Consider the following 25,333-nt stretch of genomic DNA (forward strand, 5'->3'; position numbering starts at 1 on the left):
GCCTTTAAACTGAGTGTAGCAATTGAGTGAAGGCTGCTTTCATCTTGACTTCCGCAAACTTCATCTATTAATTATGAATTTTGATCATTTTCATTGAATCATATAACAGTATCCTTATAGTGCAGGTGGAGGCTATTCAGTCCATTGAGTCTACACTGACCATCTGAAAGATAAGGCAATGCTTTGTGTTTACCATGATAATGTGACACAATTAAATATGCATCTTAAACCAGTGTTTTATTAGCTATACCATTGGCCCACTTCCCCTCCCTATCCCAGTATCCCCCATAATCCCACCTAACTTTTGGACACTAAGGGAAATTTATCATGGCCAATCCACCCAACCTGCACATCTTTGGACTGTGGGAGGAAACCGGAGCACCCGGAGGAAACCCACCCAGACGTGGAGGAGAATGTGCAAACTCCATCAAATCGAACTCGGGTCCCTGGCACTGTGAGGTAGCCGTGTCAACCACTGTGCCACCACACTGCCCCACACTTTTTTGATATTTTTGTATACAGTGCAATGCAACATCAGATTAATCTTTGTGAAATCTGTTCATTAATGCATTCCTAACTGCACAGCAAAATGTCAGATCTGAACAAATGCAGAGATACTTGAATGTATGACAAAAAACAAAGTAAGCACGAATGCTGTGAGGTTAATTAATGTTATGTTTCAATCAGAATTAATAATTCTGCAGCTTTGATAAACCTGTACCCTGTCTCATTCATCGGGCTGTCTTTAATGAGTCTCGAGATTACTGAGGAAGTGAAAGTCATTCTAATTTACTTGAGGAGAGATATGCACTGTTGTCTACATAATTATGTTATAGCTAATAAAACACTGGTTTAAGATGTATATTTAATTGTGTCACATTATCATGGTAAACACAAAGCATAACCTTATCTTTCAAAAGATCCTGCAAAACTATCAAAGGGCAATATCATCTTGTAAAACTGTCTTGTAATACCAGCTGTCCTACAGGGTAAAATTGCAGATAGCAGCCAGTTGAAGCACGTACAGGCCGTTAAATAAAAATTGTCGTATTTTTTTCTGTAGAACGACTTGAAAGATGCAATTCAAATTGCACCTTGAAAATGTCTGAAGCATTTCAATGAAAACAATGGGCAGGTCAATGAAGGCCATGTGATTATATATTCTCAATGTAAACATGACACCTGCAAGATTAAAAAAAAGCTTGGAAATTATTGTCAACAATTCTGACGTACAATCCCTAATGGGCTTGAATCAGATGCAGTGTATTTTCTACCAACAATAATTAGATTTTTATTGTGCTGGTATGTTAATGGATAGCTGTTCATTTGAATAATATTGATATTCCAGACTAATTTTCTTCTTCTCAGTCTTGTCGACTCAAAATGTTGGAAAACCAGTCCTGCACCATAGATCTGGTGTTTTAATCTTCAATTTTCCATGAAGAAGATCATTATGATTTAAATCTAGGTTCCAACAATGGCACTGTTCCCTATTTGATACGTGCTGGGTTAACCTGTAACTGAATGATGCATTACGGTTGAATAGGTGGCCGTGTTCGGGGTGATAGGAAAACAGGGCCTGTGACTGTATTTAACAAAGTGTTGATCCCAAACATTTACATTTCCCTTGGCTTTGCATTGACAATCATGAACAAATAGTATCAGCCTTTGCCCTTAAAGTGACATCAATCATTCCGTGGGCCAAGCTGGATTGTAAATTTAGCAGGAGGACATCTACTCAATACATTGCTTCCTCACAAAGCTGTCCTCACTGTCAGTTTAAACATTCAACACAATATTTTCTGCAGCAGTAGCATATTTTTCTTTTTTAAAAATCATCTGTTTTTATCTTAAGTGAATTGGATACAATTCATTGACTTTGAAATGAGCAAGAGATTATTTTGGCTTGTCTTCCTATTTTAATCATGGGTTTTTCAGAAATTTTGGTACCACATTTAAAAAGCGAAACCACTGATTTTAGTAAATTATAATAATAATAATCTTTATTGTCACAAGTAGGCTTACAGTAACACTACAATGAAGTTACTGTGTGAATTGTGAAAGCCGGTGAACGACATTATTAAAACTGTATGGCTCTAACTATACTCTGCACGGAAAAAGTGGAGGGGTCGTATCATGTGTTTTGTTAAAAGGAATAACTTCTGGCAGGCAAAGGAACAAGGTAGTGTTAACTGTGGCTCACAGGCAGCTCTTTGCTTTCAGATGTGCTGAGTTCAGATGAGAGATAAAACGATGAAGAAATTTCACACGCTTCTCTGCTTTAATTAATCTTGTACGGCCCTAGATCAAATGAAGCACAGAAATTCACGATTTATTTTAATTTAAGCTGATGCACCTATTTTTTTTTTAAAGTGAAAAAACGATCAGCACCCAAGCATGACTGCCATCGCTGTCTCTGCCACATTTTCTTCATTACATGCTCTTGTCCAACTTAACAGTCAGAAATTCACGCGTACAAAATCGTAAACAATTCCAATAAAACGTAATGTCACACAATTGCTGTTTGCGATAATGTTTTTTGAGCGACCACTGGATAGAAAGCTGTTTGAAATTTGCATATCAGAGTAAATCTTCATTTTACTGCTGCATTAAGAGAATATTTGTGGTATTTTATAAGCATTTATCTTTCAGAGCATTTAAATTATTGCAGCATCCCATGCATTAGTCATATCATGGGAGATGGTAATGAGGCTGTAAATCATATTTAAAAGCTAACTTTCAGCATTCTGGATACTTAGATTTACTACATTGAAATGTATCAAAGGTATGTTTATGTCTAAAATGGAATCATAATGCGCCATTTATAACTACATTTACGTTACCAATTATGCATCAGTAATGTGAATTGCATCGAAAAAAAGATTAATATTCGACAAAATTGTTTGAAACATTTAGCAACCCTTGCATGAAATGTCAACAATTACAATTGGGTTCCATCATTGGGATTTAAATGATGCATACCTAAAACGCAAAAAAAAATCCCGCCTGCACAACATTTTCTTTATTTTCTCAAAATATGTAATCACCTACAGGATCAAAGTTCAATAGTTGCAAGTGCCACTATAATTCATTCAACATCTGGCCTCTGGTAGGAAAGTGAAGCATTAGGTTTCCAGGCACTCATTAAATTTTAGATTTGTGACACAGGGCCAGTGCATTTATAGAACAAAAAATTGATTGGAAAATAAATCACGCTATGCATGGACAACTTAAACAACTCGGTTAGCAAAAAGCTTGGCACTGCATAGAGCCATTACCATTTCTGCATTTGGTCTAATTCTGAAGCCAACTTCTCTGGCCAAAATTCAATACATTTTAACATATTTTGCACTACTGGAGAAGCTGGAAGTATTAGTGGCTTCATAGTAAGATCAATTTTTGACAGGAAAAAAAAAATTATGTTGAGATAAGTAATCTTTCAGGCCCCTTCCAACACCTTTCAAAACCCTTGCATCAAAATGTACAACAAAACTAAGGAGCAAGGCCCCCATTTCAAAGTTTCTCAATGACTTCATTTCAGTCTTAATACATAAAGAGAGTTAAGTCAGTAAGCAGAACATATTAAAAAGAGGCTTGACAAGTAATAAACAGACCTAATGAAAATGAATAACTAATCTTAAAATGGAACAAATCCTGCCATATTATCATTCAAGGGCGTAGGTACAGTTTAGTTTGGTTTGGAGCAAAGCAGTATCAAGCATTTTGGATCCACTTTACACAGAAAATCAGATTAGTGCATTTCCACACTGATCTATCAACATGGTTTCAATTTTGTAAGACGATCCCTCTGGGCCTTAGTGCTTCGATTGTCTTAATATATTGCCTGCCTTGGAAGTACAATAATCACATTTCAAAATGCTTAGGATGCAGCACGGATATTTGGCTTACATCTATTCTTTGATAGATAAACTCCAGTTTAATTTCCACAGTTATCATTCTTATGTCAGAGTGAATCATTATTCAAATGTTCCAAAATTGGCAAAAAAATGTTTTAAATCATGGTGTCACATTTCTTACCTTATCAGCTCATTTCATTGGCCCACACTCATCCTTCCAGGCCTGGGGAGCTGGGAGACAAGGAACCAGTGCGGGAAAAAAAGGCTTGATTTCATTAATGGAGCTGTCTTGTTCCTCTAGGGTTTAAGGAGTCAATTTGGAGTATTTTCACAGTCATTAATTTAATCATCTACACGAAAAAGAAAGAAAGGCTTGCATTTATAAGAACATCTATTAGATGAGGAAACTGCTGAGTTATCGATGGGCGGGAGCTTAAATGGATTAACAAAGACCACTAGTCTGAAACAACTTTATCATGAAAGTAAATGTTTTGCTACATTCTTTAAATGAACTTTTTTGTAACCTGCGGTACTACAGCACCGATAATGAAGTAGGAAAAAAATAATTAGCAAGGCACTGAAGCCCAAACTCTCACCACACTTCAGCGCACAAATGACAAAAGGTGCATATATTAGCAATTGCCTAATCTACCTAATATTAAGTATGAGAAGAGTGCCAAATTCTTAGGCGTGTCATCTGGTGGGGGAGGTGGCTCACCATAAGCTGTCGATGGGATCTTCTGTCCCGCTGACGTCTACACCGCTTTGCGTGGCTCGTCCATCCTGCCAACGGGTAACCCGCCGCGATGGGTCATCTTCGGCGGGACCAGTAGATCCTAGTCGGCCAGTGGAATGGGCTGGAAAATCCAGCCCTGAGTCAGCAATGAGTGACAAAAAAGCTTTAGAATCATAGGGCGCGATTCAATGGCCTCGCTGCACCTGAAAAGCAGCTCGCCGCAGCGCAGCGTGGCTGACAAAAGCAGGGAGATCCCACTCCGGGGATCTTTCCGCCTTGCAAGGTTTCTCATGAGACATTGCGATGTAAATCCCACCCACAATGGGTGGGATCACTTTTTAGAAAATTTGCATGTTAGAGCAAGACAATTAGTCTCACTCTAATATGCAGTTTCACGAAGTACCAGAGATTTGGAATTTATCCCCTTCATCTCGGAGACCTCGGGCGAGCGCCGTTCAGCACATGGTACCCACAAACAAGGACTCGACGGAATGGCACTCATGGGGGTCTTTCAGGAGAGCAGAAGCCCTCAGCTGCTTGCCCTTTGGGCATGGTGGTGCTGTGGCACTGCTGGTGCCACCTGGGTACCCTGGCAGTGCCACCTGGGTGCCAGCTAGCACTGCCAATGTGCCCAGGTGGCATTGCCACCTGCATGGGCACAGCCAGGTTGGCACTGCCACGGTGCAAAGCTGGCATTTTTCTCACATGCACGATAGGTCCGGGGGTGCCCTGTGTGGGTGTTGGGGGGAGTGGGGGCGGGGCCTTGGGGTGGTCCTTTCAGCTGTTGCCGGGGTTCCTCCCATAGTGGTTTTGGGCTGGGTGGGCATCAGACATCGGGACGCCATTTTTAAATGGTGTCCCGATATCTCGCTATATTGGGGAGTTCCGGCGATATCAATGCAGTGTTGAAGGCCACCAGCAGGTAAGAGTAAGAGATCTCAATCCAGGATTGGCATGGTTGACCTTAAGGTGAGTGCTCATCATTTGCAGATTGCCAAAACTACAGTGGACAAGGAGTCCAGACTTCCAGCAGAGGAGAATGGCTTCGATATGCTTGCTGTGTGAATCTTTATTTGTCTGGATGGTTGATGTGGTAAGAATCAGGCAAAACGAGTAAGAATAATTGTCTTTGTGGCCTCTCTTGCTCTGAAATTTTGGTGCCCTCCAATAGACCTCTCACACCTGTTAGGACGGTGTAGCTTCTCTTCAGCTTCTCCGACATCCCCCTTGTTGTAGGTTGCCTCACGCTCCACAATGTTTTCTGCAGCCAGGGCCTCAACCCTCTGCAGGGCCACAGTGAATAAAGTGCAGCAGACCACCACTATCCAGGGGATCTTCACTGGGAGCATACTGAAGAGCACCACCTGATCAATCCAGGTGCTTGGATCTCATTATTAAATAAACAATGGTCTGCTCGATGGTTGCTCTGGTAACAGCCTGACTCTGTAAGGATCCTCCTGTTTAAGACCTGCTGGCTCCCTGTTTTCCACTTTAAATCAAACTCGTCAATTGAAGCAAGCACTTTTATCTTTTGCCCTTAACCCTTATTATGTTCAGCCCTTCTCATCCTGTGTTTGTCTGTCTTGTATGTGCGGGATAGAGGGTGGTACAGTTTAAGGGGGGGGGGGGGGGGGGGAGAAGGGTAGATTGCCATTATTCCATTATAATTACTGCATATTTCATCTTTATTTCTGTTATAAATAAACACTAATTGTATTTCAACTTACAAAGTTGGTGACTGTAAATTACTGGGCAGTCAAGGGCCAAAGATTTAGGGAATTTTACATGAATTATTGTTTAATTCCTTTGTGTTGGAACTCCGAGGTCTGTGGGACTGCAATTGACCGCACATTAACCCATGATGTCGTAGCAACTCGCATTGTAGCATTCCTCTGCCTCAGTTCGAGGATTTCTCACTGATGTTAGCAGCCATCCCTTCGTTGGATGACCTTTGTTGCCAAGCACTCATTCTTGCAGGTGCGCAGTGATGAGGGGGATGTGTTGATGACCAGCTGTGAGCTAGAAAGTGCTGAAGGATGCAAGTATCATGCCAGCTCCCGAGATAAGGAGCACACACCTGCAGGATCTGGTGGTAGAGGCCGCAGATACATTGGACATTGAACGTAGAACATACAGTGCAGAAGGAGGCCATTCGGTCCATCGAGTTTGCACTGATCCGCTTAAGCCCTCACTTCCACCCTATCTCCGTAACCCAATAACCCCTCCTAACCTTTTTGGACACTAAGGGCAATTTATCATGGCCAATCCACCTAACCTGCATGTCTTTGGACTGCGGGAGGAAACCGGAGCACCCGGAGGAAACCCACACAGACACGGGAAGAACGTGCAGACTCCGCACAGACAGTGACCCAGCGGGGAATCGAACCTGGGACCCTGACGCTGTGAAGCCACAGTGCTAGCCACTTGTGCTACCGTGCTGATTCCAGTGGGCTCCTGGAATGAGCCTAAGGAGTAGAAGTTTGGGGCGTTTGTTGCCCATCCCTGATTGTCGCTGGCCTCCTCCAGGTGGGGAGCTGCTTCCTTGTGCTGCTGCAGGTCTTCAAGTGTTGGTCCCTCCACAGTGCTGTCTGAAAGGAAGGACTGTGACCCAGTGACAGTGACGGAACGGCAATATATTTCCAAGTCAGGACGGTCAGTGGCTTGGAGCGGATCCTGCAGGTGGTCATAAGAAGAAAAAGCAAAGAACAACACAGCACAGGAACAGGCCCTTCAACTCTCCAAGCCCATACCAGTCAGGTTCCCATGGATCTGCTGCCCTTGTCCTTCTTGGCAGTAGAGGACGCAGGTTTGGAAGGTGCTGTCATAGGAACCTTGATGAGTTGCTGCAGTGCAGCTTGTAGATGGTACACACTGCTGCTACTGTGCTTCAGTAATGGGGGGAGTGAATGCTTCCGATGATGGATGAAGTGGGGTGCTTTGTCCTGAATGGTGTCCAGCTTCTGGGTGTCGTTGAATATGCACCCATCTGGAGGACTTGCAGTGGCGACGTGTAGGTGGAGGTCACACGTTGGGTACCTCCCACCACAGTCCTTTTTTTTTTTTTTTTAACCCGTTGTTTGGTGAGAATTCGCCTGGAGACCTGTCCCAAATGAAAGTTGGTTATGAGAGATGTCTAAGAACCAAAGAAGGAATACTTTGAAGAAAGTTGCGAGCATTAGTCTGCTGGCAGGACTGAGTTCAATGAGGGATGCTGTGGAAGGAAAGATGGCGGAGGTGGGCTCTCCTGGTGGGGCTGTTTCAGTAAAGATAGATGTGCTGGCTGGCTGAGTTTGAGAAGCAGTTCAGTAAACATTTTGAGTGGCATGGAAGGACATATGGAGAGTTTTAAGGAGTTGGTGGAGGACTCGTTGGCTTCGATAAAGGAGGCGGTTGGAAGGACGTCGGAGATGGTGCGGTCCCATGGTACCACGTTGAAGGGAGTGGAGGCCGCGCTGTCGAGGCACAGTGACCAGCTCGTGTTTCTGGAGACCGAGCTGTTGAAGGTGGAGGACAGTAACAAGGGCCTGAGAGCAAAGGTAAAGGACCTGAACAGCAGGTCCCGGTGCTGAATGTACAGCGCGTGGGGCTGCCTGAGGATGTGGAGGGCCCGAGGCCGACAGAGTACTTTTCGACAATGTTTGGTAAGCTGTTGGTGGAGGGCAATGAAACCTCCCCCTTCAAGTTGGATAGGGCACATCAGTTGCTCCGGCCAAAACCAAGGGCTGTCGAGCCACCTAAAGCAGCTTTAACAGCTACCAGATGAAGGAGAAGGTGCTGCAATGGGCTAAACAGAACCGTGAGGTGAGCTGGATTGGCAGTGGTATTGGGATGTACCAAGATAACACGGTGGAGCTGGTGAGAAGACATGCGGCCTAAACCAAGGCGAAGGCAGAACTTTACAAAAGCGGAGTGCATTTTGGAGTGGTCTGCATCGAGGGGCAAGGAACACTCCTTTTTTCTCGCCGGTGCGTAAGGTCTATTTCTTTATTATGAGAAGGCCTCTATTGCCGAGAGTTCAAGGAGCGGAATATTCTGCAATTGTTATTTCATATCAGCCCTGGACCTGGTACAAGTGGTGCTGGAGAGGGGGCTGGCCCAACGGCTGGCCTGGAGTTCAAATGTAGGGCTGTTAGCAGATCTGGGGTTTGTGGGAGAGTGATGAGGGAAATTGATGAGCATGTAGGGTTTGACAAAAATGGAGAGGTCTTGTCCTCGGTGCTATGGGAGGCATTGAAAGTGGTGGTGCGGGGAGAGATAATTGCATATAAGGTTCAGGCTGATAGGGAGGCTAGGGAGGAGCGCCAGCGGCTGCTGGATGAAATTCTGGAGGCAGATGGTAAATATGTGGAGGACCCCATCCCGGAACTATTATCTAGTAGGAAGAAACCGCTGATGCAGTTTAATCTAGTAACTGCGGTGCAACCAGTAACGCAGGGCCAGGGGGGGCGATGTATGAATATGGGGAGAAGGCTAGTCACTTGTTGGCTGGACAGCTGAGGCGGCAAGTGACTTCCCGAGAATTTTATCAGGTGCGAGATATGGGAGGTAGGCAAGTGGCCACGCCTAAGAAGGTGAATGGGGCTTTTGGGTGTTCTATGAGATGCTGGATAGGTCAGAACCGCCAGAGGACGAGTTGGACATGGGGGAATTTTTGGAGGGGTTGGAGTGCCCTACATTGGATGAGGAAGATCGGGAAGGATTAGAAGAGCCAATGGGGGCTGAGGAGGTTCGGAAGGCAATCGGAAACATGCAGACGGGTAAGGCGTGGGGACCAGACGGGTTCCCGGTGGAATTTTATAAAAAGTTTTGTCGACCGGCTGATACCACTGCTAGTGGAGGCATTTGAGGACTCAGTGCCTCGGGGGTCACACCCGGAGATGATGATGCAGGCAGCGGTGGAGTGTGGGTCGTATTGGCCAATCTCTTCATTGAAATGAAACAAAACTCACTTATTGTCACAAGTAGGCTTCAAATGAAGTTACTGTGAAAAGCCCCTAGTCGCCACATTCCAGCGCCTGTTCGGGAAGGCTGGTACAGGAATTGAACCGTGCTGCTGGCCTGCCTTGTTCTGCTTTCAAAGCCAGCGATTTAGCTCAGTGTGCTAAACCAGCCCCAGGTGGGTGTGGGTGTGAATGTGGGTGCTACGATCCTGACGAAGGTGTTGGCACTCATGTTGGAGGAGTGTCTCCCGAGCGTTGGGGAGGATCAAACAAGGTTTATGAAGGGAGGCGGTTGTCCTCTAATGTGCAGCGCCGTTTAAATGTGGTTCTGTTCCCGCCGGAGAGAGGGGTGCAGGAGATCATGTGATGCTGGACGCAGAGACGTTCTTCAACAGGATAGAGTGGAACTATTTGTTTGCGGTGTTGGAGCAATTTGGGATTGGGGCCCAGGTTTTTTGTCGTGGTGAGAGTGCTATGAGGCACACAAATAGTATGAGCTCTAAATACTTCCAGTTGCACAGGAGAACGAGGCAGGGGTGCCCTATGTCCCCTTATTTGGGATAGCGAAAGAGCCTTTGGGCATCGCATTGAGGAATTCATGGGAATGGTAGGGGATAGTGAGGGGAGGAATGGAGCACAGGGTATCCCTGTATGCTGATGACTTGTTACTACAATGGGGAGCATATTTGGTGCTGCTGAAGTGGTTTGGGGTGTTCTCTGGGTATAAGTTAAATCTTGAGAAGAGTGAGTGTTTTTTGGTTACCCCACCGGAGAAGGGAGCTAGTCTGGGGGGATTGCCATTTTGTTTGATGGGCACTCATTTTTGGTACTTAGGGGTGCAGGCAGCGCAGGATTGGGCTCGGCGTCGGAAATTAAACTTTACGAGTCTGGTGGGTAGGGTTAAGGCTGACCTACAGAGGTGGGATAACCTCCCTCTGTCCTTGGAAGGCCAAGTGCAGTCCATGAAGATGAACATTCTACCATGGTTACTGTTCCTATTCCAATGCTTTCCAGTGTTTTTGCCAAAAGCGTTTGTTGTGGGGGCAGAGAGACTGATTTTGTCCTTTATTTGGGTGGGTAAGGTTGCCAAGATTTGGCGAACGGCCCTGCAGAGGCTCAGGCAATCTGGGGGCTGGGCGTTGCCGAGCCGGATCAATGGGCGGAAAATGCGGAGAAGGTGTTGGGCTGATGTGGGGACCAGGAGGCAATATGGGTGAGGATGGAATTGGGTTCGCGTAGGGGTCGGGGCTGCTGGCACTGGCGACGGGCCCGCCTCCATTCTCTCCAGCGAAATATTCATGTAACCCCGTGGTGGTCGCAATGTTGAAAATATGGCAGAAAGTCCGGATTCTCAGCAGCATTTTAAATTAGGTAGGAAGTCAAAGTTGGCACCGATTTGTGATAACCACATATTTGAGCCGGCAAGACTGAGTGCCAGATTTCAAGGCTGGGTGGACAAGGGGGTGGAAGGTTTGGGGGACTTGTATCTGGAGGAGTTTCATGAGCCTGGAAGGGTTATCAGAGAAGTTTGGACTGTCACAGTCGGAGAACTTCAGATATCTGCAGTGGAGCGACTTTTCGAGGAAGGTCTTCCCGTCGGTCTGGTAGTGATGCCAGCCTCATTATTGGAGAGGGTTCTGTCACTCGTGGGGATGAAAGAGAGGAATTTACGGGAGGATAATGACGGAGGATATTGCATCCCTGGCGGGGACCAAGGCCAAGAGGGAGGAGGAATTGGGGGTAGAATTAGATGAGGTGATGTGGTGTGAGGCCTTTTGTGGGGTAAATACTTCTACGTCGTGCGCAAGACTGGGGCTGATATAGTTGAAGGTGGTGCACCGGGCACACTTAACTAGGGCTAGGGTGAGTCGGTTGTTTGAGGGGGTGGAAGATAAGTGTGAGTGTTGTGAGAGGGGCCCGGAGAATCATGCGCACATGCTCTGGGCACGCCCTGAGCTGCTGAGATTTTGGGTTTCCTTCTTCAGCACCATGTTGCCGATTCTACAGATGGAATTGGAGCCCAGTCCCCTGGCGGCCATTTTGGGGTTTCAGACCTGCCGGAGGTGCAGACGGGTGCGGGAGTGGATGTCTTAGCCTTCGCCTCACTGATCGCTCGAGGGCGGGTGCTGTTGGAGTGGAGGTCAGCTTCTCCACCCAATGTCTCGAATGGCTGGGGAATCTTATGGAGTTTTTGCATCTTGAGAAAATTAAGTATACGTTAAGAGGCGCAATTGACGGGTTCGTAAAAGATCATCTCATTCTGTTTTTTAAAGAGCTAGTCACTGTCAGGAGAGTGGCGGATTGCTGTTTTGTTTGAGGGTGTGTTTTGTTTTATTTTAGTGTTCTGCATTCATAATCAATAAAAATATTTTTAAAAATAGAATCTGCACTCATCCAGGCAAGTGGTGAGTATTCCATCACACTCCATGAACCTTGTGGATGGTGGACAGGCTTTGGGCAATCTGCAGGTAAGTTACTTGTCACCGAATCACCAGCCTCTGTCCTGCTCTTATAGCCACATTATTTACGTGGCTCGTCTCGTTCTGTTCCCAGTCAATGGTGACCCCCAGGGTGTTGATAGTGGGGGATTCAATGATGGCAATTAAATATCAAGGGGGGATGTTTAGACTGTCTTGTTGGAGATGGTCATTGCTTGGCATTTGTGTGGCACACATTCAAGCCTGAACATTGTTCACGTCTTGCTGAAAAGGGACGCGGACTGCAATATCAGAGGAGTCGCAAATGGTACTGAATGCTGTGCAAGCGTCAGCAGGCGGCACGGTGGTTAGCACTGTTGCTTCACAGTGCCAGGGATCCAGGTTTGATTCCCGGCTTGGGTCACTGCCTGTGTGGAGTCTGCCGTTCTCCCTGTGTGTGCGTGGGTTTCCTCCCGCAAGTCCCGAAAGACGTGCTTGTTAGGTGAATTGGATGTTCTAAATTCTCCCTCAGTGTACTCGATCAGGCGCCTGAGTGTGGCGACTTGGGGCTTTTCACAGTAACTTCATTGCAGTGTTAATGTAAGCCTACTTGTGACAATGATAAAGATTATTAAAAACATCTCCCACATCTGACATTATGATGGCAGAAAGGTCTTTGATGGAGCAGCTGAGGATGATTGGGCCGAGGACACTATCCTGAGGAATGCCTGAAATGAAGTTCTGGGACTTAGATAATTGGCCTTGACCAACCATAGACATCTTCCTTTGTGTTAGGTATGACTCCAAACAATGGAGTTTTCTTCTTGACTTAAGGTTTGGCTCCTCAGATAATACAACAGTCTGCCGCCGTACAGCGGTACCTGAACAATATTCAGTCTTGAGCTAATAAGTGGTAAACAATTGCCAGTAAATGACCATCTTAAACAAGACGAGGTCTAACCCCCTCCCTTTAAGATCTAATAATTACCATTGTGAACTCTCCACCAACAACACTGGTCAGCGTCAGGGAGACGGTACCATAGTGGTAATGTCACTGGAGTAGTAATCCAGAGGCCCAGGCTGACGCTCTGGGCATATAGGTTTGAATTCCACCAAGCTAGCTGGCTGAATTTAAATTCAATTAATTAACTAATTCATCTGGAATATAAAATTAGTCTCAGCAATTGTGAACATGAATCTGTCATTAATGGTCATAAAGACCCATCTGGTGCAATAATAATAATAATAATCTTTATTAGTGTCACAAGTAGGCTTACATTATGAAGTTACTGTGAAAAGCCCCTAGTCGCCACACACCGGCACCTGTTCGAGTGCACAGAGGGAGAATTCAGAATGCTCAATTCACTTTGCCCTTCAGGGGAAAGAAATCTGCTGACATTACCTGGTCTGGCCTACATGTAAACGCAGGCCCAGCACAATGCGGTTGACTCCCAGCTGCCCTCTGAAGTGGCCTAGCAAACCACTCGGTTCAAAGAATGTGCAACAGATCCTGGCATTGCCAGCGATTCCCAAAGTATTTAAAAAATGGAACTTAATTTGAGCAACCACATAATTATATCACTAGAAGAGCTGGTCGGATGCTGGACATTCAGCAACATGTGATTCATCTCTTGACTCTGTTGCTAACTTTTGCCTTAGTTTAATTGCTCTGTTTTATCACCTTTGCTCTTGAGTCGCCAGGTATCTTTCTGATACCGCCACGTGGTTCAAGTCCGAGTAATGATCAATAATCCAATACACCACTTAGTAAGATTTAAATCAAAGCACATGTATTATACACAGTAATCACTACTCATGCATAAATTCTACGTCCAAGCTACTTCTACGACTAACAGGCCAATACTTAACTCGGAACTGGCCCACTAGGTCAGGGAAACGAATGGCCTTTCGTTCGGGTTCTGAGCCTGTGGGATTCGAAGTTGGTACAGATTGGTAGCTAGGAGCGCCTATCTCGTAGCGAGCGTTGAAGTAAGACTTACTCTATTTCAGCGATGGCTGGACTGGTCACTGTCAAGGGTTGGTTCGCGTTGCTAAGTGAGCTGGTCAAGAAGAACGATTTGAACTTGGACTCTATTCTTATAGTCCCCAGGGGCTTCCCGCCTTTTCGGGGCGGACCCTGTACCTGGTTCCAAGTGATTGGACTTTGTCCCAATCACTTGGTTCGATTTTCTTGAATGCTGGAGCGATTCCTTGATCGATGGGCGGTCTTGAGGTGGTCGTTCACCTCCCTTTGTGTAGGCTTCTGCTGGCGCCGACGAGTCTGGGTTGGCTTTATGTATCTAAATGTTGCTCATTGTTCCCAGGTATTGCTCATTAATATGCAGATGGCTGGTGTTTTGTTATGCTGATGGTTGCCGGTATCGATCTTGTCTGGCCTTTCCAGAGGTAAATACACACTCAACTCGCAGCTGCTTGTTTGTGTCCTGTTGGCTGACTTTCCCATCAGCCTTTGCCGTTCGCCATTTTAAATCGGGAGTTAGCCATTCTAAATCGGGAGTTAGCCATTTTAACTGGCTGCAACTCCTTCAAGCATTTCCAGTACGTTTAGTAAACAAGTCCGAGGCTTAATGGAATACCTTAGATGAATGCATCTCCAATAACACGTGGGAAGCTTGAGATCATCCAGGACAAAGCAGCCCACTTGATCAGCATCACCTTAACTGTGGGTAAGGAGGTGCATGATTCACTTTGTCAACTCACAAAGGTTCTTTTGGCTGCGCCTCCTGAAGCCTGACCTCAACCTCCAAGCATAGCAGGCAGATGGGAATACCGCCACCTTCAAGTTCTCCTCCAAATTACACGCCATTTTTGTCCAATGGTGCACCTATGATGTACCTTGGGACATGGTACAGTTGGGGGAAATACATTAAATTTATTAAAAAGGGATTAGAGGTAACACTCTTAATTTAGAGTAAAGAGCACATGCTAGTTCAATGCTCACACAGCCAGCATCATCAAGCACAGATGGACCCTACACACCCTTAGACATAGCAGCATCATTGGTTGCCAGACAAATCTTGTATGCCCTCAAGGGCTTATATCAGCAGAAGTCTCCACTAAGGCCTTGGAAACTAACTCTGTTTACAATTAGAGGGACAAGAGTTAAGACAAAAGAGATTAAGTATAGTCTCTGGGGGGCAGCACGGTGGCGCAGTGGTAGCACTGCAGTCTCACGGCGCCGAGGTCCCAGGTTCGATCCCGGCTCTGGGTCACTGTCCGTGCGGAGTTTGCACATTCTCCCCGTGTTTGCGTGGGTTTCGCCCCCACAACCCAAAAGACGTGCAGGTAGGTGGATTGAACAGGCTTAATTGGAAAAAATGAATTGGGTACTCTACATTTATATTTTAAAAGTATAGTCTCTGGGTAGGATAAGGAGAAAACAAATAGTACCTAGCTAGTAGGAGATAATTAGCCCTGCTCGGGTGAAGTATGTACCTGGAACTGGAGACATCTGTTTAATATAAACCTCTATGTAGGCAAGATTGGAGTTGGAACAATGTTGTGTGTAAATGACCAATACTGCATTTAATAAAGTGAATATCTGTGATTTGGCAGAGTGTTGTATTAGGGGTCTCTAAGACAGTGCTCTCCCTACATGTTTGAATAAACAATCATGACCTGTACCTGTGTCTCCTGTGATTAGTTCGTCCACCATAACAGTACGACATAAAAGACAATGTAGCCATGCAAGTTGTTGTTGTAAATGCTTCAGAATTCACAATTCCAAGGGTTTTGATAAGGTACATGGAAGGCGAGGGAAACTATTTCTCACAGGCATTTGTGTATTGATAATGCGAGGGCATTTAAGAAGATCACCAGAAAATGAAGGGAGAGCTAGGGAGAACTTTTTTAACAAAGGGTTGCGAGGAGATGGTGTCCCAGAGTAGTGGGGAGAACAGAATTCAGGATTGTAATATACTATGAGGTGGGAATGATTATCTTCCCCAGGGTCCTCGCAGAGTACGTGCTCCCCCGCTAGGGGTGGGAGAACTCTAATTAACCAACGTACAAAAGGTCGGCCAGTAAGCAGCAAGAGACCCGGAGGGATCCACCGGGACCTATATATACTGTACTGTAAGTAAATCTAGTTATTTACTTTGCTCGGTGTGGACTCCCAGTGTCCTTATTAAACTGGCGACGAGGAGTAAATTGGTCTGCTGTCGACGCTGCGACCTTCTCAACTGAGCCACCTGCCCGATTTTCTGGCCCCAAGTTGGAACAAAATATTTTGCCATGGTTTTGTTTGGGTGGTTAAGTGCAGTTAACGCCAGTGTTGAAGACTGGAACCAGTACACAGAAAGGATGCGCTACTTCTTCCAGGTCAAAACATAATGGAGAACAAGTACCAGACGGTCATACTGTTGACAGCCTGCGGAGAGCACACGTTTGGGGTGATCCGGAGGCTCACGTACCGAGTGGTGGCAGGTATGCCTTCATTCGACCAACTTGTGGCACTTGTGGTGCAACACTTTAACCCCATCCTGTCAGTGATCGGTCAAAGGTATTGTTTTAATGTGGTAGAGAGGTCCGCCAATGAGTCCGTCACCGAGTTCATATCATGGCTACGGAAGATAGCTGAGTTTTGTGAATGTGGAACTGCTTTATCAGGTACGCTCTGCTCGTTTGGTCAGCAGTATAAATAATATGGAAACACAAAAAAACCTTTTGGTGAAACCGCCCCGACTTTTCAACAAGCGCTACAGATCTCTTTGTCCTGAGAAAGTGCGGAAAGCAGCGTCCGAGAAATACAAGGGATGGAGGTGAATGTTTTGAGGTATCGCCCCTCATGTGGTATCCCCATGGTGTGGACGGACCGCCGTGCCGACTCTGGTCTCTGGCAAAGAGCAGGTCGTCGAGATTTGAGATGTCCCTGGACTCAGCTGAACACAATCCCCGCCTGTGTGCGATGTGGGTGCGCCGGTCTAGGTGTAACCGCAGGCAGCAAGAAGGCCTGTGCTCCAGGTGCCCCAGTCGAGGTAGGCTTCAGTCCCGGGGCCGGGCCTTGCATCTGGATGACCCAGAGTAGTACAGGGATGAGGCTGAGATGCAGCTGAACTGTTTAGCAGTATCCCATGTGGCCCTTATTTGTGTCCTGTCACAGGTGAATTGCTATAGGCGCCAAATGGAGTTGAATACGGGAGCTACTTTTTCTGTGGTGGCGCAGAGCACCTTTGGCCTTATTAAACGGGGTGTGCATACTTTGACTTTGGCTGATACAGCGGCTCGTTTGGTTGGCTACTTATATGAATATTGTGGGTCCATCCTGACTCCGGCAGTTTATGGGCGCCAATCAGTTCACCTTCCTCTCATTGTAGTGCAAGAAAATAGCCCTCGCCTGTTGGGCTGCGATTGGCTACACCAGCTGCAATTAGATTGGCAACAGATCCTCCAAGTGGGATCTGGCAGTCTGTGTGTGGTACTGGACAAGTTCCCTGAAGGTTTCTAGCCTGACCTGGGTACAAGTAAATGGGCCATGGCCAAGATCCAGGTGTACCTGGAGGCCCAGCCCCGATATTTTCGTGCCTGCACGGTTCCCTATGCTTCAATGAAGAAAGTCAGGACCAAACTTTGTCGCTTGGAGAATTGGGCATCATTAGACCTGTGCTCTCTGCCGATTGGCAGGCGCCAGTGTTCCTTGGCATGAAGCCGAATAAGACAGTGCGCCTCTGCGGAGACTACAAATTGCTGAACATGGCTTCAAGGTTAGACTGTTATCCTTTACCCGCATTGATGATCTTTATGTTACATTGGCCGGTGGCTGTACATTTACGAAATTAGACATGTGCCACGCTTATCTACAGCTGGAGATCGACAAATCGTCATCAAAGTACGTCATCAAAGTACATCAATACGCACAAGGGATTCTATGAGTACACCTGGCTCCCGTTCGGAGTATCCTCAACGTGCGCAGACTTGCAGCATGTCATGGAGAACATCCTGCGCGGAATGCCGCGCATTGCAATTTATTTAGTCAATGTGCTAGTCACAGGGACCCCGGAGCAAGAACATTTGCATAAACCCGAGATACTTTGAAGCGCTTTTCGGGGTATGGGGTCTGCCTGCTTTGTGGAAAGTGCATGTTTCACGTGAAAGAAGTCATATATTTGGGGTATTGGGTGGACTGAAACTGCCTGCCCAGTTGCCGAGAAAGTGAGAGTCCCCGCCCTATGAGGTGCCACAGAGCTTTGCTCTTCTCTTTAAATGGTCAGTTACTATAGCCAGTTCATCCCAAATTTGGTAACCATCCTGCCCCCCCCCCCCCCCCCTCACTTGCTCCTCAAGAAGCACCAGCCTTGGGAAGTGAGCAAAGCCCAGGATGAGGTGTTTAAGAAGATGAAACGGCAGTTGTCCTCTTCAGGGGTGTTGACAAATTTCGATCCTTTGAAACCATTATTCATCACGAGCGATAAATTGCCATGTGGGATTGGGGCAGTCCTGTCTCATCAGATGAGCAATGGCCAAAAACATCTGATCGCCTTTGCCTCCTGGACGCTGGCTGGGAGAAAATACGCTCAGATTGAGATAGAAGGAATGGCGGTCGTACTTAATGTAAAGCGATTTCATCAGTACATCAATGGCTGCCATTCCTCGATCGTCATAGATCACAAACCATGGCTGGACCTCTTCTATGAAAACAAGGCGATCACGCCATTTGCTTACTCAAGGATTAAGCACTGGGCCTTGTTATTGACTGCTTACAAATACTCTTTCGAGCACCGCCCAGGGATCTAGATTGTGCATGTTGATGCGTTGAGCTATTTTCCCCTGCAGACTGAATCCATGGACTGCCCTATGGTGGGCAAAGTGGTCGCTGTCCTGGATTTCATAGACGCCTTGCCTGTCACTGCATTGTGTTTTCATGACTGGATGAAAACTGATCCATACTAGCCAAGGTGCATCATTTGGTGGCCAATATCAGCAGCTACCAGGGGAGTTGAGAGCTATGTCCTCAAAATTCTCAGAGCTGACCGTGGAAGATGGTGGCTTCCTGTGGGGCACGAGGGTTGTTGTTCCAGCGAAGGGCCTGGCAATCGTGTTGAAGGACATTCACAACAGGCACTCTGGAGTGTCCAAAATGGAAGTTGCTGACGAGAAACTATGTCTGGTAGCCGGGTTTGAACATGATATTGAAACGTTCGCCCAACAGAGCTCCATCTGTCAAGGGCACCAGAAGATCTCCGTGGCGGCACTCCCTGCACCCTAGGGAATGGCTGGGGTGCCCTTAGACTCGTGTACATGCAGAATTCACTGGTACATTCCTGAATTCAGTGTTTTTCATCCCGGTGGACACCCACTCAAAATGGCTGGAGGTCCACAAGATGGCAACGATCACCTCCCGGGTCACCATTGAGCGTTTGCGCATTTCCTTTTCCACCCATGAGATCGCTGATGTGCTTGTAACCGGCAATGAGGCCTCTTTCACCAGTGAGGCATTCGCCGCTTTTGTGAAAAGCAATGGGATTCGGCATGTCCGCAATGCATATACCATCCGGCATCAAATGGCTTTGCAGAGAGGGCCTTGCAGATGGTGAAACAGGGGCTAAAGAAAGAGACTTTGGGCTCGATGGACACCAGGCTGGCACGTTTCCTATTCTCATACAGGATCGCGCCGCACACGGTGACTGGGTTGGCCTCCGCTGAGATGTTAATGGGCCATAGGCTTCACACATGACTGAGTTTGATTATCCCGGACATTGGCACGAAGGTGTGCCGTAACCGAGATTTGCAAGGGCGTTGGCCAGTTTAACGTCGACCTCTTTGACACTTGGTACCTGATGACACGGTGTTCATGACTTCAACGTTGATGCTCGCTAACTCTGGGGGCTTGTCGTCCTTAAAACAGGACCAGTCTCTGACCAATGTTCGGGTCTGGGGACAACTAATGAGATGGTATTTGGCTCACATTCATTCAAGGAGGGTGCTCCCTTGTGAGGTTCATTGTGGGAAACCTGTCCTGGATCCTCCGGCTCCAGTGCCGGACCAGCCTGCTGTTCTGCCTCCAGTCTCTCTCGACGCCGACATTCCTGATGTTGTAACTTCTGACTCTGAAATGGAGACGCAGATAATTGAGGTCTCGGGTGCCGATTCAACAATTCAGCCGTCTCCTGCTGATCGTCCACCACAGCGTTCCTGTCAGACGGCGTTCACCGGCGAGGTTTACGGCGACCGATCCGGCGCATCAGGTACACGACAATTTGCTGAAGCCAAAGAGAGTCCAACGTCCTCCACCTGCTCCCCGTTCTTCTCTTCAATGGTCGTCGAGGGCGTCTTCGGACTTCAGGGGGGAGGAATGTAACATCCTGGAAAGGACCTTCGGGGTGGGACTGATTATCTTCCTCTTCGTTCTTGCAGAGTACGCGCTCCCCCAGCTAGGGGTGGGAGAACTCTAATTAACCAACGTATAAAACGTTGACCAGTGAGGCACCAAGCAGCAAGAGACCCAGTAGAGATCGATCGGGAACTGCGCATACCATATTGTAAATAAATCTAGTTCTTTATGATGTGTTAGGCAGGTTGGTTCGATGTGGACTGCACTCGATGCAGGGAAGCTAGAAACAGACGTCTAACACTGGAGAAGATCCAACACTGTTTTATTCAATGATAGAACTGATATACATATTCAACTGTGGGTCGACACTATACTGAACTGACTGGAGACCTTGTAGTAGCCTGACCAGACTTACTAGCTACGGCATGGTGTTTGCACTGTGCTAGTTCGTGGACTCTGACTGGCTCAGTGGCTGGGTCCCGAGAGAGCGGGAAACCTAGTGCCCTCTGGCTTTATAGTGGTAGTGTCCTGTCTGGTGATTGGCTGCACTGTGTTGTGTACTTATTGGTCATCCTGTATGTCAATCACTGCCTGTCTGCATCTCATTATATACATGAGTGGATATTATGACACTTTACTTTACTCAGTGTGACTTCCCCATATCGTTATTAAAAGAATAGCTTTTGAAAAGAAACAGGATAAGTATTTGCCGAAAGCATTTTCAAGGCTCCAGGCCAAGAGCAATGAAGGGGTTAGCTGACAAACTATTTCGGAGCTGGCACAAGCACAAGGGGCTGAGTGGTCCCTTTTTGTAATGTATGATTCTGTGATAACCTATTAAAGTCGGATAGAAAATGTTGTTCCTTTGTCATTGCTCGGTCAAAATTCTGCAACTCTCTTTTCAGAGGACTGTCGACGTACTGTCTCCGCACAGACTGAAACAGCTTAAGAAGATCAGCTCACCGCCACCTTCTCAAGGGCAATTAGGGATGGGCAATAAATGCTGCCCTTGCCAGCAACGCCCACTTCCCATGAATGAATAAAACAAGGTCCTCAAACTGAAACCTCGATGACGGATTTACACTATTTCAAGCAAATGTATTATGGCTTCCAATAAATAAAGGACAAAAGATGTTCACATAAACACATCAGCTCATTTGTTATTGAAATCATATTGTGCAATTCCAACCCACAAATGTCGAGCTATGTGATTAAAACCATAATTTAAAGTCTAGGTTCTGCTGATGACTGCACTGTCGTAGTTAATGAGCTCATTAGAACCTCTTCATTAAATTTCTTTCCTGGCAACTCACCTCCAGCCATCTATTATTCTACCTCGGAATGTTACTGCCCTTTGAGACCCTGCAGAGAGTATGAGCAGGTCACTCTTCTAAGTATGCTGTACAGAGGCAATCCTTGTTAACCTCTCCGTGGTGTATGGTTTAATCAAGTGGCAACTGAGACGATAAAATAACTCTTTGCATCAGGAAAGTTATATATTTGAGAACAAGAAGCAAGGCCATAAAATCAATCAGCGACTTTAATGGATTAGATCAGTGGTTAGATATCATTGTAACAGCTTAAAATGCCAGATATTATATTCTGCATGTCATCTCGACCTCTGAATAAACCATTAAATATATCGAATAACAGCTGCTGTCTTGCCTTTATATAAATAAACACTGAACTCCAAACCCGCTCTTTTTTTTGTGATTGTTCTACCTCTGATTTTCCGATGGCTTTGAAACATTAGAAATCAGAATGAAAAACAGCCGACCAAAGGGGTTCTGATGAAGAGTCGGACGGACTCGAAACATCGGCTCTGCATTTTCTCCTGACCGATGCCGCCGGTCCTGCTGGGTCTTTACAGCATCCTCTGATTTTGCTACAATCGGGGCATTCAGGGCGAGACGTTTCTGGGGCGAATCGTGCCAGGCGTCATTCTGGTGCAGGTGTTAGTGCGTGTGCAGTCTGCAGGTGTGTGCAGAGCCAGCTGGAACTCGCGTCAATCGGTGTGCGGTGTTGATTCGATCCCAGCGGTGCCAGTTTCCAGCCAGTGTCCTCTCTCAATCTCGTACAGCTGAATGTATGTTCAAGCAGCCAGAAAGCACCCTCCCACCAGTGCCATTTAAAAGAATCGTCATGACTAAATGGGTTAGTTGCTGGATGATTCCACAAGTGCTTATATAATTCTTTCAACAACAATTTATGTTTGCATCACATACTCAGCATACAAAATGCTTCATGGATGCATTATGAATGCAAATACAGCACAAGTCATGTAAGAGGCTATTAGGGCAGATGAACAAAGTCTTGGTCAAAGAGGTAGGTTTTAAAGAGCGTTTTAATGGAGGAAAGCAAGGTCCATAGGAACAGGAGTGGGCCTTTCAGCCCCTTGAGCCTGCTCCACCATTCAATCAGATCATGGCTGATTAGTGGCCTAACTGAATATACCTGCCTTTGGTCCATATTCCTTAATACCTTTGCTTAACCAAAATGTATCTATCTCAGATTTAAAATTAACAATTGATCTAGCATCAATTGCAGTTTGTGGAAGAGAGTTTTGTGTGTGGAAGTGGTTGCTAACATCCCTCCTGAATGGTCTGGCCTTAATTTTTAGATTATGCCCCCAAGTTCTAGAATCTCCAACCAGCGGAAATAGTTTGGGGGCGATTCTCCAAAATGGAGACAAGGGGCGTCATTCTCCGACCCCCCGCCGGGTCGGAGAATGGCCGTTGGCCGCTGTGAATCCTGCCCCCGCCGAAGTCTCCGGTACCGGAGATTGGGCGGGGGCGGGAATCGGGCCACGCCGGTTGGTGGGCCCCCCCGCTCAATTCTCCGGCCCGGATGGGCCGAAGTCCCGCCCAGAAATTGCCTGTCCCGCCGGTGTAAATCAAAGCTGGTATTTACCGGCGGGACCAGGCGGCGTGGGCGGGCTCCGGGGTACTGGGAGGGGCGATCTGACCCCGGGGGGTGCCCCCACGGTGGCCTGACCCGCTATCGGGGCCCACCGATCCGCGGGCGGGCCTGTGCCGTGGGGGCACTCTTTCCCTTCCGCCTCCACCACGGTCTCCACCATGGCGGAGGCGGAAGAGACTCTCCCCACTGCGCATGCGTGGGAAACTGTCGGCGGCCGCTGATGCTCCCGCGCATGCGCCGCATTTCCGCGCCAGCTGGCGGGGCACCAAACGCCATTTCCGCCAGCTGGCGGGGCAATAAACGCCATTTCCGCCAGCTGGCGGGGCGGAAATCCCTCCGCCGCCGGCTTAGCCCCTCAATGTTGGGGCTCGGCTCCCAAAGATGCGGAGCATTCCGCACCTTTGGGCCGCCGCGATGCCCGTCTGATTGGCGCCGTTTTTGGCGCCAGTCGGCGGACATCGCGCCGTTGGGGGAGAATTTCGCCCCAAGTGTTCACGCCGTCGTGAACGGCGTCGCGCTTCACAACCACGCGAAATGGGCCCGGGTACGACCGATTCTTTCCCCCACAGAGGGCCAGCATGGGACTGGAGCGGTTCACGCCGCTCCAGCCTCCCTTCCCGGTACCAAATGGGCACCGCGCCAACCCGGACATGCGCGGGGGACTTCTTCAGCGCGCCGGCCCCGACTCAACATGGCGTCGGTGTTCAGGGGCCGGCCGCGCAACAAAGTAGGCCCGGGGAGGGAGAGGCCGGCCCACTGATTGGTGGGCCCCGATCGTGGGTCAGACCCCATCGGAGGCCCCCCCCCCCCCGGTGAAAGATCGCTTTTCCCCGCCCCACAGGCCGCCCCCCGACCCTTCGCGCAGAGTTCCCACCGGCAACGATCAGGGGTGAATGGCCCTGGCGGGACTCTGTCGTATCCGCGCGGCCGCTCGGCCCATCTGGGCTGGAGAATCGGCGGCCCCGCCAATTCCAGCAGCCCGCGCGGCCAGCGGCGCATCAAACGCGCCGGCGCAAATGGCGGCGATTCTCCACACCTCGGAGAATCGCATGCCGGCGTCGGGGCATCATGGCGCGGTTGCGGCGATTCTCCGGCCCAGTGCGGGGCTCGGAGAATCGCCCCCTTTATCTTTATCTACCCTGTCCTTTCCTGTTAATATCTTGAAGATTTTGGTCAGATCCCCTTTAACCTTCTAAATTCTAGAGAAAACAGTCCTAATTTGTAAAATCTCTCCTCATAGCTTAACCCCTGAAGTCCAAGTATCATTTTTGTAAACCTACGTTGCACTCCCTCCAAAGCTAATATATCCTTCCTAAGGTATGGTGCATCTGCTCACAGTACTCCAAGCAGGGTAAAACCAGGGGTCTGTAAAGCTGCAGTATAACTTCTGAGTCCTTATACACCAGACATTTAGATATAAAGACTAGCATTCCATTAGCCTTCTTGATTACTTTACACACTTGTTTGTGGCATTTTAAAGATCTATACACCTGAACCCCCAGATATCTTTAGACAGCCTCTGAATTTAGCTGCATGCCATCTAGAAAGTGCCCTGAACTAGCCTCTTTGGGTCCAAAATAGATAACCTCACACTTGCTTACATTGAAATCCAACTGCCACGGTGTTGTCTATTCACCTAGTCAATGAATATTCCTTTGTCATTTTATGCGGTTATCTATACTGTCTACAATGCCACCCAACATTGTGTCATCAGCAAATTTAGAGATAGACTTGCTGTGCCATTATCCAAGCTGTTAATGAATAACGTGGACAATTGTGGCCCTAACACAGATCCCTGTGGGGGGACACTAGCCACATCCTGCCAATTTGAGTACCTACCCATTGTCCCTGCTTTCTGTCGTCTGCCACTCAACCAATTTCCCAGCCATGTCAGTAATTTGTCCTCAATTACTTGGGCTTCTACCTTAATTGACAGTTTTGTATGTGGGACTTCTGGAAGTCCATATAACAATATTCATAGATATTCCCCTGTCCACTACCTTAGTCATCTGTTCAAAAAATTCAATGAGGTTTGTCAGGCATGACCTACCTGTTATGAATCCATGCTAGCTCTCCTGCTAAGCTAAGAATTTCTGAGGTGTTCAGTTTACCCTATCCTTGATTATAGATTCCAACAATTTCTCCACCATAGATGTTAGGCTAGCTGATCTGTA

The 25,333-nt window shown here is 47.2% G+C and overlaps 1 long non-coding RNA gene across 1 annotated transcript in view; it reads left to right on the plus strand.

Moving 5' to 3' along the window:
- The window catches only part of LOC140386841 (uncharacterized), a 60,249-nt gene extending 38,865 nt beyond the window's left edge, over window positions 1–21,384 (plus strand). The window contains exon 2 of the long non-coding RNA XR_011933690.1: window positions 21,146–21,384. This is a non-coding gene — a long non-coding RNA (uncharacterized lncRNA). The remainder of the gene's footprint in view (window positions 1–21,145) is intronic.
- Window positions 21,385–25,333: the final 3,949 nt, after the last annotated feature.

This window comes from Scyliorhinus torazame, chromosome 12 (genome assembly GCF_047496885.1).
Source record: "Scyliorhinus torazame isolate Kashiwa2021f chromosome 12, sScyTor2.1, whole genome shotgun sequence".
Classification (NCBI taxonomy): Eukaryota; Metazoa; Chordata; class Chondrichthyes; order Carcharhiniformes; family Scyliorhinidae; genus Scyliorhinus; species Scyliorhinus torazame.